Source organism: Ursus americanus, chromosome 30, assembly GCF_024610735.1.
Source record: "Ursus americanus isolate L20-20 chromosome 30, mUrsAme1.1.p, whole genome shotgun sequence".
In the NCBI taxonomy this organism is placed as follows: domain Eukaryota; kingdom Metazoa; phylum Chordata; class Mammalia; order Carnivora; family Ursidae; genus Ursus; species Ursus americanus.
The window spans coordinates 8516161-8532888 of NC_142156.1; the positions used below are offsets into that span (position 1 = coordinate 8516161).

Consider the following 16728-nt stretch of genomic DNA (forward strand, 5'->3'; position numbering starts at 1 on the left):
AGAAGAGCAAAATAAACCCAAAGCAAGCAGAAGGAAGGAAATAATAAAGAACACAGATCGATGAGATGGAAAATAGAAAAACAATAGAGAAAATCAATGAAATGATGAGCAGTTCTTTGGAAGTATCAGTAAAATTGACAAATCTGTAAGACTAACCAAGAAAACAAGAAAAAAAGAAGACACAACTTACAAATATCAGGAATGAAACAGGAACTATTACTACAGACCATGCGGACATCAAAAGATAATAACAGTCCATAAACAACTCTACGTGCATAAATTTGACAACTTAAGTGCAGTGGGCCAATACCTTAAAAAACACAAACCACCATAAGTCACCCAATAGGAACAGATCATTTGAATTGCAATATAACTATTAAGGAAATTGAATTTGTCATTTAATAGTTCCCCCTCAAAAAAAAAAAAAAAGTCTAGATCCATATGGCTTCATTGGAAAAGCCTACCAAACATTTAAAGAATTAACAGCAATCTGCACCATCTCTTCCAGAAAACAGAAGAGAAAACACGTCCCACCTCATTTTATTAAGGCAATGTTACTCTGCCTTAACAAAACCAGTCAAAGAGTACAAAAAAGGGTCCGTTATTCCTCATTAGTTTAAAAACAAACATGCTTAAAAACACATTAGCAAATAGAATTCAGCAGCATGTAAAAAGAATTATACAGCCTGACCAAGTAGAATTTATTCCAGGGATACAAGGCCAGGTCAATATTAAAAAATCAATCGGTGTAACCTACCATAGTAATAGGCTAGAACAGAAAAATCATATGATCATATCATTTGATGAAAAGAAAATATTTGACAATATTCAATACCTATTCATGATAAAAGCTCTTTTAAAAAGTCAGAATAAAGGGCAAAATTTCACAACTTGATAAAGAGTATCTACAAAGAAAATCTATAACTAATATCACAGTTAATGATGAAAGACTGATATGGAAAACAGTGTGGAGGTCCCTTAAAAAGTTAAAAATTGAGCTACCCTATGATCCAGCAATTGTACTACTGGGTATTTACCCTAAATATATAGATGTAGTGAAGAGAAAGGCCATATGCACCCCAATGTTCATAGCAGCATTGTCCACAATAGCTAAATCGTGGAAGGAACCCTTCAACAGATGAGTGGATTAAGAAGATGTGGTCCATATATACAATGGAATATTACTCAGCCATCAGAAAGAACGATTACACAACATTTGCAGCAACAAGGACGGGACTGGAGGAGATTATGCTAAGTGAAATAAGTCAAGCAGAGAAACAATTATCATATGGTTTCACTCATTTATGGAACATAAGAAATAGGGAGATCGGTAGGAGAAGGAAGGGAAGAATGAAGGGGGGGTAAACAGAAGGGGGAATGAACCATGAGAGACTGTGGACTCTGGGAAACAAACTGAGGGCTTCAGAGGGGAGGGGGGTGGGGGATTGGGATAGGCCGGTGATGGGTATTAAGGAGGGCACATATTGCATGGTGCACTGGGTGTTACATGCAAATAATGAATCATTGAACATTGCATCAAAACTGAGGATGTACTGTATGGTGACTAATATAACAAAATAAAAATTATTTTAAAAAAAATGATGAAAGACTGAATGCTTCCCCCCTGAAGTCAGGAAGAAGGCAAGGATGTTTGCTCTCACTAGTCAACATAGTACTGGAGGTTCTAGCCAGTGCAATAAGGCAAGAAAGGGGAATAAAGGCATACAGATCAGAAAGGGAAAAATAAAACTATCCCTATTTATGGATGACATGATTGTCTACACAGAAAATCCCAAGGAATCTACAAAACACTTCCTGGAACTAATAAGTGAGTTCAAAAAGGCGGCAGGATACAAGTTAAACATACAAAAAAATCAATTGTATTTCAGTACACTACCAAGGAACTCATAGACACTGAAGTTTAAAAATACAATGCTATTTATAATCGTAAAAAAATAACTTAGGTGTAAATCTCACAAAACATTACAGGATTTATTTACTAAAACCACACAACACAATGAAAGAAGTTGAAGATCTAAGCAGACATATGATGTTATGGATTGGAAAATAGCATCGTAAAGCTGCTGTCACTTCTCCCCAAACTGAGAGGTTTAACAATTCTTATAAAATCTCAAGAGAGATTTTTTTTTGCAGATATAAACAAGATTATTCTAAAACATATGGAAAAGCAGTGAAGTTAGAATAACTAAAACATTTCTTAAAAAGAGTGAAGTGGGCAGAAACAGTATACCCAGTTTCAAGGTTTATTATATAACTATAGTAATCATGATTGTGTGTTAATGGCAGAAGATAGATAAATAGATCAATGTAACAAAGTAGAGAATCTGTAAATAGACCCACATAAATATGCCCAATTGATTTTTGACAAAAATATGAAATTAAAATTCCATAGAGGAAAAAAAAAAATTCCACGGAGGGAAGATAGCATTTTCAACAAATGATACTGGAATGATTGTACAACTGCTGGGGAAAAAAATTAACCTCAACCTAAGTCTCAAACTTTATACAGAAATTAATTCAAGGGCGCCTGGGTGGCTCAGTCAGTTAAGTGTCTACCTTCGGCTCAAGTCATGATCCCAGGGTCCTGGGATCGAGCCCCGCATCAGGCTCGCAGCTCAGCAGAGAGCCTGCTTCTCGCTCTTCCTCTGCCTGCTGCTCCCCCTGCTGTGCTCTCTTTCTGTCAAGTAAATAAATAAAATTAAATAAGAAAAAACAGAAACACCCCAAAATTAATTCAACAAAGCCAACTTGGCTGGCTCAGTCAGAAGAGCATGTGACTTTTGATCTCTGGGTGTTGAGTTTGAGCCCTGCATTGGGTATAAAGTTTACTAAAAAAAAAAAGTAAACTTAAATAATAATTCGACATGGATCATGGACTTCTTAGATTTTAATACCAAAAGTGTGATCCAAAAAGGGAAAATTGACAAATTGAATATCAAAATTAAAAATATTTTCTTCATGAAAGACTACATTAAGGGGATGAAAAAAATACTGGGAGAAAATTTTGGAAACTACATATTCAAAAGAGGAGTAGTATGGAGAACATATAAAGAACTCCCAAACTCAATAGTCAAAACACAAAAGTTTCAATAAAAAAGTGGGCAAAAGGCATGAAGAGACAAACAGATGGTAAATAAGCATATGAAAGGATTTCAGGGGTGCCTGGGCGGCTCAGTCACTTAAGCATCCAACTCTTCATATTGGCTCAGTTCATGATCTCAGGGTCCTGAAATTGAACCCCACATCTGGCTGCGTGCTCAGCAGGGAGTATGCTCTTCTCCCTCTGCTCCTTGTCCCCTTCCCCTGAGCTTGCTCTTTTTCTCTCAAAATAAATAAATAAAATCTTTTTTTTTTTTTTAAAGAATAGATTTCAACATCGTTAGCCATTGGAGAAATGCAAATTAAAACCACAATGAGGGGTGCCTGGGTGGCTCAGATGGTTGAGCGTCTGCCTTTGGCTCGAGTCATGATCCCAGGGTTCTGGGATCGAGCCCCACATCGGGCTCCCTACTCGGTGGGGAGCCTGCTTCTCCCTCTCCTACTGCTCCCCCTGCTTGTGCTCTCTCTCACTCTCTCTGTCAAATAAATAAATAAAATCTTAAAAAAAAAAAACCCGACACAATGAGATACCACTACATATCTATCAGAATGGCTAAAATAAATAATGATGACAACACCAAATGCTGGTGAAGACGAAAGAAACTGGATCGCGTATGGATTTGTTTGATACGGGTATAAAACGGCACAGCCACTCTGGAGAATAGTTGGGCAGTTTCCTAAAATACTAAACACACAATTACCGTATGACCCAGCCAACTATGCGGCAGATTTTCTTTTCACAGAGAAATAAAAATTTATGTTTACACAAAAACCTGAACATGAACGTTTATAATGTTTATAGCAGCTTTTTTGGTAATTATCTGCTCCTAATTGGAAACAACCCAGGTGTCCTTCAAGGGACAAATGGTTAAACTGGGATATAGCCATACCATGGAATAGCACTGAGCAGCAATAAAGAACGAATTACTCATACATGCAACAACCTACGTACATCTCCAGAAATTTATACCGAGTGAAAAGAAACAATCCCCAAAGGTTGCATACTATCTAATTTCATTTGTCATTCTTGAAATGACAGAATTAGAGAAACTGAGAACAGATGAGTGGTTGTCAGGAGTTAAGGAGGAGGCGGGCAGGGAGGAAGTGGGTGTACCTATGAAATGGGCCTGTGATTTTGTGGTTTTGGAAATGTTCTGTATCTTGACTATCAATGTCAACATCTGGGTTATATTGTACTATCATTTTATAAGACGTTACCACTGGGGGAAACTGGGTAAAGGGTACGTATGATCTCTTTGTATTATTTCTTACACTTGCATGTGAATCTACAATTATCTCAAAATAAAAAATTTAGAAAAGGCAAATCCAGGGGCACCTGGGTGGTTCGGTCCATTGGGTGTCTGCCTTCAGCTCTGGTCATGATCCCAGGGTCCTGGGATCGAGCCCCATGCCCGGTTCCTTGCTCAGTGGGGAGCCTGCTTCTCCCTCTCCCTCTGCCTGCCGCTCTCCCTGTTTGTGCTCTCTCTCTCTGTGAAATAAATAAGTAAAATCTTTTTTAAAAAATTTAAAAAGTAAAATAAAATTAAAAAGGCAATCCGTCTGTAGCCAGTCAATCATTTCCAGCTCTTAGTTTGCAGAAAGAGGCACTCAAAGCAGGGAGAATCGAGATTTATCGATATAGCATGAATTTTAATATTCTCTGAGGTTTGTCCTCTTCCGTCACTCAATTAGGGGTCTTGCCTGCTGAGATTACTCTCGGGGTTTCCAGTCTCTCATGTATTTAATATTATTATTATTTGTTAATGCTTCCACAGGGCTAATTCACTCAGCTTCCAGGTTGCCCTGGCAACCCAAGACTAATGTCCCCATTTTGGTGCAAAGAGAAACCAGAAACATCATGTGCAGAGGAGCTCCAAATGCAGGCTTCATAATCCTTTCTTCTTCATATATGAGCTAGCACCTGTAGCGTGTAGCATTTGGAATCACTCTTATTTCTCCTGATCATTCAATTCCTCTTCATCTAGCACGTGTCTTAGGTCACTTCAGAAACCACTGGCAAAAGACTTTACAATCCAGCATCTCACCTGGACCGGAGTCCCTTCCTTTAAGGGCCAGCTTGGGCGGAGCCAAGATCACCTTCAGGCTCATGAAGCCTTTGCTGTGGATTCAAGAACAGGGAGATGCAGGGTTTCCTCCCAGCAAAGGGTTGTGCAATCTTCCTGCTGTTTTCTGGGAGTAGCAGCTCTCAGCCGACCACATTTAGGGCAGGTATGGGGTGGGGTGGGGTGGTGAGGTGGCCTTGTTTCTTGTGCAAGAATCACCACTCCCAACCCAGGAATACAACTAGGAATTGAAACAGGCACCTGGAAAGCAAAGGCCTTGGGAACTTTCTTTCTCAGTATATTCCATGGTTGCTCTGTGGTGGTGTCATCTGGGGGAAATCGGTGTCATGGAAAATTTTACTTCTAATTTCATCATTGAAAAAACTGGGGTAAGTGAATCAAGTTTTGAACATCTGCTGTGTGACAGGCTCTGTGCCGGGTGCTCTGCCGTGCCTTAATTCAATGAGTTAAGATCCAGATCCCTGAATCGTTAAAACCCCACCCCTAAGTAAGCATTTGGATGAACCCCACTGTTTAGATAAAGAGAGTAAGGCCAGAGGGGGGAAATGACTTGCCCAAGGTCACACAGTGGGTAAGTAGAGGAGCTAGAAGGTAAGGCCAAGGCCACCAGGATCCAATTCTTTCTTGCTGCCATTAGAGGCGGTTTAATGGAATGACTAACTGGCAGAGGGTGCAGATTCTGCCTTTAGAGGGATGTGGGTTCTGTCTTTAGCTCTGCCTGGCTCAAGTGACCTTGAGCAATTAATTTAACTTCTTAGATGGGGATTAAGAATCGTTTTTGTAGGGGCACCTTGGTGGCTCAGTCGGATGCATCTGCCTTTGGCTCAGGTCATGATTTAGGGGTCCTGGCCCTGCGTAATCCATCTACCTGATCAGTGGGGGAGTCCGCTTCTCCCTCTGCCCCCCCCCCCCGCTCCTGCGCGCTCGCGCTCTCGCGCTCTCTCTCTCTCATATAAATAACTACAGTCTTAAGAAACAAGAATTGTTTTTGTAGCCATAGGATTGTTGGAGGAATTTCGGGAGATTTTGTGTTCAAATCTCTCAGATAGTGCCTGGCATATATATAAGCGGTGTTAAATGTTAGCAAAAATCCGTTCCCAAAGAGTAAGCCAGTTTGGTTCCCGGTTCCGTCTCAAAGCACTTGCATCAACCCTCATTTTCCCCAAACCACTCAGAGCTCGCTGCTAACAATGCCCTTGCTTCACTAAAAATAGGAATCATAATCATAGCCAATGGTTTTTGTGCATGGCCAGATGCCCGGCGCTGCATTCGGTGCCCCACCAACTCCATCTTGTTTAAATGACGTCGTAGCCAAATCTTTCTGTAGAAGGGGTGCTCAGTCCCTCCTGTCAGTGGCTGCTTGAAGGCAAAACGAAACTCACCCCTCCACTTTGTTGAGGCCCAGCAATAGCAGCATCAGGTACCATTTGTTGAGGGCTCATCACGAGTTAGTCACCCTGCTAAGTGCATTACTAAGCTCCTGGAATCCTTCCAGGAGTGGCTGCTACAGTCCCTATTTTACCGATAAAGAAACTGAGGCTTAGGATAGGTAAGCTACTGTTATAGCTCCTTAGGTTCCGGTGGACCATAATTTACAGAACACATATTTCCGAGGCTAATGCTTAACATGAAAAGCCCCCCCCCCCCCCCCCCCCCCGCCTTAACTGCAAAGATGCCTTGCTTTGGATGGTAACCACCCCTCCGCAGGTCTGCTTTGTTCATTCAGTTCCTCAGGTCATTTCCCCAAATCTTGGTATTTCAGAGCTTGGTATTTCCAAAAGGGGCTCTGGCTAGTAACAGGACGACTTGATGTTAAAGATCAGGAAATTCTGGCCCGAAGAGGTGAAGGGAGCTGACCCAGGACACACAGGCTGACAGCCGCAAAGCTGGAACTCGAATCCGCTGATTTTGGCCTGGGCGGCCCAGCTATTGAACAAACGGGTGAGGGACTTTGGCGAGCAAAAGGAAGGGAAGAACCCTGTTCCTCACCTGTAAAATAGGGTCAAGACGGGACTTCCTTGTGGAGTGGTGTGGCCCAGCCCAAGAGTAGCCACCCTGTGCTAGGAATGCGACAATGGAAAGTGGAGGGAGGGCGGGAGCGCCAGCAGTCCCCAGAGGTAGTGGTGGGAGGGTGTGATGGGACCAGGGGCGGAACTTCGGAAGGCAGAGGCGGGAGTTCGAGAATTCGGGGCGGGGCTTGGAGATTTACGGGTTTACATAGGCAGTGGGCGAGGCTTGTGATGCCGAGAATCGGGTTGGGGTCCGTGGGTGGGGCTTCTAGCAGCAGGGCAGGGTTTTGTGGCGCCGTTTGGCCAATTCGGAAGCATTGGGAGGGGAGGCGGGCTTAGGGAGCCAGGAGGCCGGGTAAGGGTTTGGATGGGGCAGTGGGCGGGCTCAGAGGAGCTGATGTTTCGGTTTTGAGGGCCTCTGTAAGCATCTTTGAGGAGCCGGGGGATACGGCCCTGCGGACCCAAGCGGGTCAGTGGGCGGAGCTCTAAGAACGCCGCTCCCGGTTCTGAGGAGCAGCGGGCGTGGCTCGGGAGCGCCCATGGGCGTGGCCCTCCGGCTAGTGGACTAGTGGGCGGTGCGTGTGCTTGGGTACCGCCTTCCTCCGCAGCCCACCGGCATCCTTCGGCGCGACCAGAGGGGGCGCTAACGAGAGTGGGGCGTGGAACGAGGGGTGGGGAGTGGGCTTCCCCTCCCGGAAGTGGGCGTGGCGCGCCGCAGCCCGAGGGCCCTTTGGTTGGGCGCGGCGCGGCGCGGGGGCGGGGCCTGCGTGCGGCGGCGGCGGCCGCGGCGGCTGCCCGCGCCCCTCCCCCGCGCGGCGCTCAGTGCCAGGCGGGAGGCGGCAGCGGTTAGAGGCTTCGCCGGGTTTTGCAGCGGGGACTTCGGCGGCGGCGCCTCAGGCACCTCGGCCCTGGTGAGCAGCGCGCGCCTGGCGGGACCGCTCGGGAGCGAGCCGGCGGGCCGACCGGTCCTCTCAGCATGTGCCGGCGCCGGCTGACAGGAGCCGGCGGGGCGTGGAGCAGGGCCCGGTGGAGGGGAGTGGGCTGTGGTGGGCGCGCGGGGCGCGGACCCTTGGGCCGAGCCCCCCCCACGCCGGCCGGTGTGCAGCGGGTTGGAGCAGGGGCTGCTGCGGGAGGCTCGGGACGGAACCGCTTGGCCTGGGGAGGGTGAACCGGGGTCCCTGTGGGGAGGAAGCTGCCCAGGGGAGGCTTTTGGGGATTTAGAAGCCTCCCGGCAGGGTGAAGAGCCGCGGGTCGGGTGGGGACGGGGCTGCTGGAGGAAGGGTTTTAGGGGTTGGGGACCCTCCTGGCTGGGTGGGGTCGGGGGTGGGGAAGGGCTGTTCGGGGCTGGGGCGCTGAGCCGCGGGGCGCCGGGCCTGGGGGCGGGGTTTGAGCCGCCCCAGGGAGCGAGTGGGTTGGGGGGGTGGGCAGTGGCCGGGCTCACGTGGGGCCAGGGCGAGCTGGGGCCCTGCGTGGGAGGGGCGAGGGCGGCGGTCCAGCCTGAGGGTGGCTGGCTGTGGGTGCGAAGCCAGCTCCGGGCCCTGAAGATCTAGCTCGGGGGTCGGGAAGGGCGGGGCACGGCTAGAACTGGAGTAATGTGGGCGGGGGCAGCTTGGGAAGAGCGCTGAGCGGGGCGGTGGGAGCGGCGGGCTCGGAGGGCCGGGACTGGCGGGGGGTTGGGAGAGGAAGAACGGAGCCGGAACGCTGGAGGGTCGGGGGCTTGGAGCGTCGGAGTGAACCGGGTGATTCAGAGACGTGTTCCCCTAATAGCGGAACAGCTGGCGAGGGACGCAGTCAAAAGGAGCGAGGTGCAGGTGGGGCTCCGCTGCGCCTGAATGACTGGGGATGAGGTCAGATGGAGAGGGTGGAAATGCAGGAACCCAGCTCTCCCGCCTGTCCACACAGGCGCGCACACACCAGCTAGCCGTCTCTCAAATGATTTGAATGTGTTGGGGGAAGTGGCAGGCTGCAAGGGAGAGCCGAGAAGAAAGGGGCTTCCTCTTGGAGGGAGGCGCTGGCCCTGCCGTCCTTTTTTGGGAGTGTTCAAAGGGTTTTGATCGCTGGAAAAGGAAACGTAGGCTTTACTGCATCGTGGTTTAGAATCACATCCTATATTTGGCCTTAATGTAGGCTGCCCTTGTTTTGTGGTGTCTGAAGTACTTGCTCTACATGTTGCAAACGTGGGATTCGGTGTGAGAAGCAAATTGCAAGTTGTCTCCCCCAGGATAGGAAGATACAAAGGCCTTTCTTCCCTGTAAGACATTTAAACAGAATTGAATGTAGTGCGTGTTTTTAAATTGGCCCCGGGTGGCCAGTGTCTTTACTTTTGGTAATAGTTATCACAAAATATTAGGCCGTTTTCCCGCTGCCTTCCTGCCTGGGATTACGTTCTAAAACAGTACTTGCAGGGCTCTTAGTCACTCTATATAATAATGCATTTCATTGTCCTTATCTGGCAGAACTCTCTCCTGACACCAGGGCCTGGTAGAATAGACAAAAACATGATGAAGTATAAGCAGTTGCTTTGTACCGTCTGTTCATTTGTGAAGGCAAATAGATATCTGCTTGTATAACTTCACTTTCTGCATTCCCTGTAAAACTGAAGAAATGGGAGAAATCTGTTTTGGACTTGATTTTTGTATATTTCAGAAAACAAACTTAAGGAAAGTAATTTTTTATTTTTTTATTTTTGTTTTTATTTTTTTGAGTGGAGGTACATTTCAGAGTCACAGTGTTTGGCTCTGAAGTCTAGTAGTAACCCTTGGGTCTGAGAGGTTGCATAACTACTTGGGAGAGAAGTGAAATAAAACATTCTCTTGAATGTTAGGCCTCCGTGCAGTGCAATGTTTTGTGGTAGGTGATAGTCATATGTACTGAGGATTGAACAAAGATTGGTATAAAGGTCGGGTCCACACCTTTTTGACAAATGTGCCATATTTGTTTTTGATTATTTGTGGAAGGTACATCGAAGCCTGACGAATTTTAATAGACACATAGCAGTGAGCTATCACACTGCATACAGTATTGAATTTTTCATGTTCATTTGTTACTTTGCAGATTGTGCTAATGAGCATTTATGTCTGTTACTTTACACAGTTCAGGATTAGATTCAGGGTGACACACAGTACTTTTTTAAACACTGTTGGATTTTTTGGTTTACATTTTATGTTTAATGCACCTGTCACTTTTGGGATCCACCCCAACCATGATGAGGAGAGTCACTCCAATATCTGTGAAATGGAATGTTCAAAAGGATAAATTACCAGTTCTCAGTTATGTAACTGGGAATGGCAAATTATTTCTTAATACTTTGATTTGTCACAAACTGGTGCTTTAGAAACAGATTTTTTTTTTAAGGTTGTATTTATTTATTTGTCGGAGAGAGAGAGAGAGAGCACACAAGCAGGGGGAGCAGCAGGCAGAGGGAGAAGCAGGCTCCCCACTAAGCAGGAAGCTGGACCTGGGGCTCGATCCCAGAACGCGGGGATCATGACCTGAGCCGAAGGCAGACGCTCAACGGACTGAGCCACCAAGGAGCCCCTAGAAACAGATATGATTAACTGGGCTGTTTCGCCTTTGAGTTTTTCAGAGGTGGAACAGTAATAAATTTGGGTGTCTCTTTCATAGCAGGGTACAAATCCATGTTTGTTTTCCATTTGGTGGCTTCTCTGTGTTATCCTGTTTCTGAGTTATAAAACCTCTTTTTTGACACTTCTCTGTCTTTTCCAACTTAAGGTGTCTTTTCTGTATTAAAACGTGGAAATCCTCATGAATATTTCAGTATGACCTAGTACCTAGAATCTTAAGTAATAGAATCTCTCTGGGTTTTCTTTGCCCTAGTTTGGATCCTTTAAAATGAGTGAACAAGGTTCTATACTCCTTTTTGAGAGCTTATTTATATTTCAGTAATGCATAATGGAATCTTTTTTTTGTTTTATAACTACTTTTTGAGATATAATTCACATACCATACAGTTCACCCATCTAAAGTATACAATTTAGTGGTTTTTATTATATTCACGGAGTTTTGCAGTCATCACCACATTTTTAGAACATTTTCATCAGTCCAAAAAGAAACCCCATACCTGTTAGCGGTCCTTCAACCCCCCTATTCTCCACCCTCCACTGCTCTAGGCAGCCACTAATCTATTTTCTGTCTCTGTGAATTTGCCTATTTTGGACATTTCATACAAATGGGATCATTCAGTATATGGTTTTTCATGTCTTTTATAAGTATAAGTGTTTTCAGGGTTTATTTATGTTGTAGCATGCATCAGTACTATATCCTTTTTTAATGGTCAAATAATATTCCATTGTATGGATATACCATGTTTTGTTTATCCATTCTTCAGCTGATGGACATTTGGGTGTCCTGTACAAGTTTCTGCGTGGACGTGTTTTCATTTCTCTTGGGACTTGCTGGGTCAAATTGGTTACTCTGTGTTTAACTGTTAGAGGAACTGCCAGACTGTTTTCCAAAGCAGCTTCATCATTTTACAATTCCACCAGAATAGTATAAAGGTTTCAGTTTCTCCACATCCTTGTCAACAGTTATTCTCTTACTTTTTGACTCTGGCCATCCTAGTGGGTGTGAAGCAGTATCTCATTGTGGTTTTGATTTGCATTTCCCTGATGGCAGATGATGTCCAGCGTTTTCTGAAGTAATTAGCAGACAGTTGTATATTTTCTCTGAAGAAATCTATTGAGATGCTTTTCTTCTTTTTAAATTGATTATCCTTTTATTGTTATGAGTTACTTATATATTCTAGATTATATAGCATCTTATCAGATGTATCATTTACAAAATTTTTCTCCAATTCTGTGAGTTACTTTTTCACTTTCTTGATGGTATCCTTTGAAGCACAAAAGTTTTTAATTTTGGTGAAGTCCAATTTATGCATAATGAGAGTCAGTTGATAATGGAGTTAGAATTTACTTAGAGCTTGGGTGTCTGGATGGCTCAGTTGGTTAAGCATCTGCCTTTGGCTCAGCTCATGATCTTAGGGTCCTGGGATTGAGCCCCTTCAGGCTCCCTGCTCAGCTGGGAGCCTGCTTCTCCCTCCCCTGTGCCCCTCCTTCTGCTTGTGCTCTTGCTGTCTCTCTCTCAAATAAATAAACAAAACCTTAAAAAAAAAAAAAAAAGTTACTTAGACCTTAAATCACATCCTCATCAATATTTTGGTTCTATAAATTAAAAACCAAACGTGAAAGGGTTAGGGAAAGATTTAAATTAGTTCTAGATCATAAAGGGTTCATGAGGAACATGCCCTTCCCCTTTTTAAATCCTCTGCTGGCTTCCCACCTCCTGTCTGTGGTTAAACTTCAGGCTTCTTCACGTGGTTGTGGATCAAGGTGTCTCTGATTTCAGCTTGCCTCATCTCTCACTACTCTCCTTCCTATGTTTTCATCGCTGTTGCCACTTCCTGAAACTTCCTTGCCTTCAGATCTTCTTAGGATGAACTTACTAGTTACCCCCCCCCCCAATCTGCTGAATCCCACTTGTCCTTTGGAATCCTCCATGAAACCTTCCTCAACCCTGCAGGCCGACATGGTCCCTGTCTTCACACCTCAGACATTCATCACTACTGTCTGCTACAGGGAACTGGACCCGAACTTGAGCTTACTGTCTGAAAGGGCCTTCCATAGAAGGCAGAATGTGAGAGCGAAGTTCCTATGGGAGGCAGACACAGCGTGGTCTCGAGCGCCTTTTGGGTTATTTGCTGAATGAAGGGTTATCGAAGTTAACTGGAAAGATCTTGAGGTCAGTGGGTTTCTCTGATGATTATTGACATCTTTGTTGCCTGTGTGAAAGTAACAGGAAGTACAGGGTTATCCCCCTCTGTCTTTCTGGCACCTAAGTCCAGCTCTTGCCAAAAATTGTTCAGATGTAAAACCGAGCATTTGAAACATTTTCCTGAGGGCAGAACCTTCTCATCCAGGTTCTTTCCCCCTAATGAACAGTGATGACTGGTGCACAGCCTTCTCAGTAGGACAGACGGCCAGGGAACGGTTTTAGTTTGGTGTGAACGCAGCAAGCCAGCCCTGATGGTCCTGAGTCGGTCAGTACTGGAACCTCCCTCCGTACACCTGATGACGGGTGTAAACTGGGTTTTCAGGGCACGCGCCTTCTTGCCTTTCATTCTTTGGTTCATGCTCTCTTGCTTCTCTCAGAGCATCTGACTCTAGTAGTCTTTAGTTATGTTTTGTGCTCCTGTGTTCACTCTTAATAGTTTCATTGAAAATACTTCACTTAGTATCTTTTTGTTTTTTAAGATTTATTTATTTTGGAGAGAGGGAGAGAGAGAAACTAAGGCAGACTCCATGCTGAGCACAGATCCTGATGTGGGGCTCAACCTCACGACCCCAAGATCATGACCTGAGCTGAAAACAAGAATCGGACGCTCAACTGACTGAGCCACCCAGGTGTGCCCCCGGTTAGTATCGTCTTGAGAATTAGGAGAAACCGGTTGGCTGTTTGGGAACATTTCTCTTTTTGTGTTCACTGAAGTCGTTGGATTATGGTTAGGTAGTAAAGAAAAGAAAAATAAATTTCAAATTTCTTCATCCCTTCAGACTTAATGAGCCATCCCTACCTTTTGTAGTTTCTTGCTCTAAGAGAGTCTTATATTTAGAGAAACTGAGGCAATGAAAGGTGCAGGCCTTCAGAGCTAGACTGAGCTGGGTTTCACTCTTGGCTCCACTTCTTAATAGCTGTGACTGCCAGTTATCCCACCTCCCTGAGCCTGTTTTCTGTAGGGATGTTAATGGTGTCTGGCTGGGCTACCTGAGTAGACCATGAGTAAATTTGTATTTCCTCTGTCATCATTCTTAATGTCTGTTAATGAATGGAACTGGGGAGAATCAAATAGGGTAAGTTTAATACATTTTATTTCTGAAATTAAGCTATTAATATGGATTCCCACTCCGACCTCAGCATTTTAGACTTCTAATCAAAGTTGAATTACTGAAGAGAGGGAAAATGTCTAATTTTAGATTAGGAAGGTAATACTAAAGATGAGGCAGGATTTTGTTTTATTTTGTTTTTGCCTTCTATCCGAATTAGAAATGTCTATTTAGACAAGCTTCTCTTATTCAGGCCTCCTTTGTATTCAGTCTGTCTGTCTATCTGACGGAAAAATGTTTAGTTCCTGGAAAAGATGGATATCTTTTTAGCGTTTGGAAGGAGATTGCGCTGTGGTGCCTGAGACCCTCATCTGGTTATAATGTGAATGGCAGTGTTGTGGAAAACTAACATTTGGGAAAGAGCCTCAGTAGCTACATGGGATGTTAAACTGGGCCTGTCATTTGAATTTCACATTAATAACAAAAATGGTTCCTCCTGTTTGCCACAGTAAAGAGAAATTAAGTCAAATTAATGCAAAGGTCAGAGTGAGAGAAAGTGGAATACAGATCGGTATAGGGAGGCTTATATTTTGTATGACTGAAGGCAATAATTTCACAATACATATCCTCCCCCTTTGGCCATGAAATTGCCTACATTAATTTTTTTAAAAAATTATGAAAATGGATCATACATAGCACCAGTATCTCACCTCCTTTTCAAGAATATATCATTGTAGGGTGTTTGGGTGATTATTTCTCAAGTCCAGAGGTCCTCATTCTTTTTTTTTTTTTTTAAGATTTTATTTATTTATTTGTCAGAGCTCAAGAGAGCAGAAGCAGGGGAAGCAGCAGGCAGAGGGAGAGGGAGAGGGAGAAGCAGGCTCTCCGCTGAGCAGAGAGCTCGATGTGGGCTCCATCCCAGGACCTTGGGATCATGACTTGAGCGGAAGGCAGCTGCTTAACCGACTGAGCCACCTAGGTGCCCCCAGAGGTCTTCACTCTTGACTATCCATGAGGATCAGCTATAGACCTTTATAAATACATCTGCTTGGGCTTGTGCTCCCTGGTGATTCTGAATCACAGCCAGAGTGGAAAGTACCTTGTTGGTCTATTCCTCCTCTTACAGTTGAAGGGACTGTTGTCATAGGAGCATGAGAGACTTGCCCAAGATCTGCAACGTAACTGTTCCACCCCCCCTCCCCCAGCTGCCTTCCACCTCCTTAGATGTGTCTTGTGAAATTCATTTTTAGAGTTGGTTGTGTCAATCTGTAGTGTCTTGAATTTTTTTTTTTTTGCAGTGTGAACCTGATGTACTTTCTCTTTTTAGTCCTTGACCGCATGCACCAGTTCCCTCTTAACCTTCCACCACGGTCTTTTGCCAGATCTCACAGAGTTTGCCTCTTCAGTTTATCACCACTATCCGTAGTTTGTACCAATGTTTGTGCGTTTTCTCACATCTTTAGATTGTGCGTGTATTTTACACTATGAAGCTTGGTCCAGATTTTCAGGTTTTTTTAGATGAACTTAAAAATACACTGAATCTCTTGGATAAGCTTTTGGTAGATTCGATTTCTTAGTTTCAATGTAAAAAATTTTTTATTTCCTCAATCTTATAATCTGACCATTAGTAAACAGTGGTTGTAGGTATTTATCTCAAGAGTTTCAAAGACCAATTAGTATTGCAAAGGTGGCTTTGCATTGCGTCTTGCCAGAATAATCGGCACCATTAGGCCGTATGCATATGGAGACGCTAATTTTGATAGGAGCAAGGCTCTGGGGTACTGGAACTACACAGATTGTAACAGGCATAGTGAAAACCCTTTAGGATTAGCAGAAGTTGATCACAGCTTCATAGTGTGGTCATTCTGGTTCCATGGAACCAAGACAGACTGGGAACCTGGGCACAGGGCAGTTTGCTGCAAGAGCCTTTTTTGTGCCATGGTGGGGTCAGATGTGTGTTCCCATTTTCTGAGAACTGCTGAGGTCTTCATCCTGAATGAACAGAGCTGTAGTTTTTCAGTTTTGTGAAAGGCCATAAACACATGTGGGAAAGGAAGTGTTGGGAGAGTGCAGCCTTTGAGGGGGTATTTTCCACTCTTGATATTGTAGGGGTTCTTGACAGAATTCACAAGCACCTCCTTCTTAGGACAAATGCTTAATCACCATTGTTTGCTTACTTCACATGAAAGATACTTAAATTCCTTTTCATAATGGTCAAGCATTCTTTTCTAGTTAAAGATTCTAATTCCTTTCATTCTTAGGAACTTAAAGAATTGAGGCTGACTTACAAATGTAAAAACTCAGATGGTGCATGAGTGTGACTGAAAAACACGTGTAAACTTGAGCTATCTTCTCCCTTAAGCAGAAGGATTTATTGGGAGACCCCTCAGTTTACAAGCTAGGTGGTGAATTAATTTTGTGGTTAGTAGTGTCTTTAGCTTAACATTGTCATCCTAGTTTTTCTTGGCAAGCAAGGGAGGGGTCTCAGCCAACGAGTGCCGGCTGTAGCTCTGAGTGCCGGCCGTAGCTCTTCGGGTGGTATTTAATAAGATGCCTGTTGTCTGTTTTAGAAATAGAGTAATCTTAGGCTTTCTCTCTTATCTGAGCCATTGCTGCTTCAGAGTGCTATTATAGGAAAAGTTAATCTAACTTCTAACCGTTTTTGGTTCTTTTAGT

The 16728-nt window shown here is 44.4% G+C and overlaps 1 protein-coding gene across 1 annotated transcript in view; it reads left to right on the forward strand.

Annotated features, from left to right (window-relative positions):
* The first annotated feature begins 7992 nt into the window (after positions 1-7992).
* The window catches only part of CORO1C (coronin 1C), a 72488-nt gene continuing 63752 nt past the window's right edge, over positions 7993-16728 (forward strand). Inside the window, exon 1 of the mRNA XM_045791505.2 lies at positions 7993-8124. The gene's annotated coding sequence lies outside the window, so the exon portion shown is untranslated. The remainder of the gene's footprint in view (positions 8125-16728) is intronic.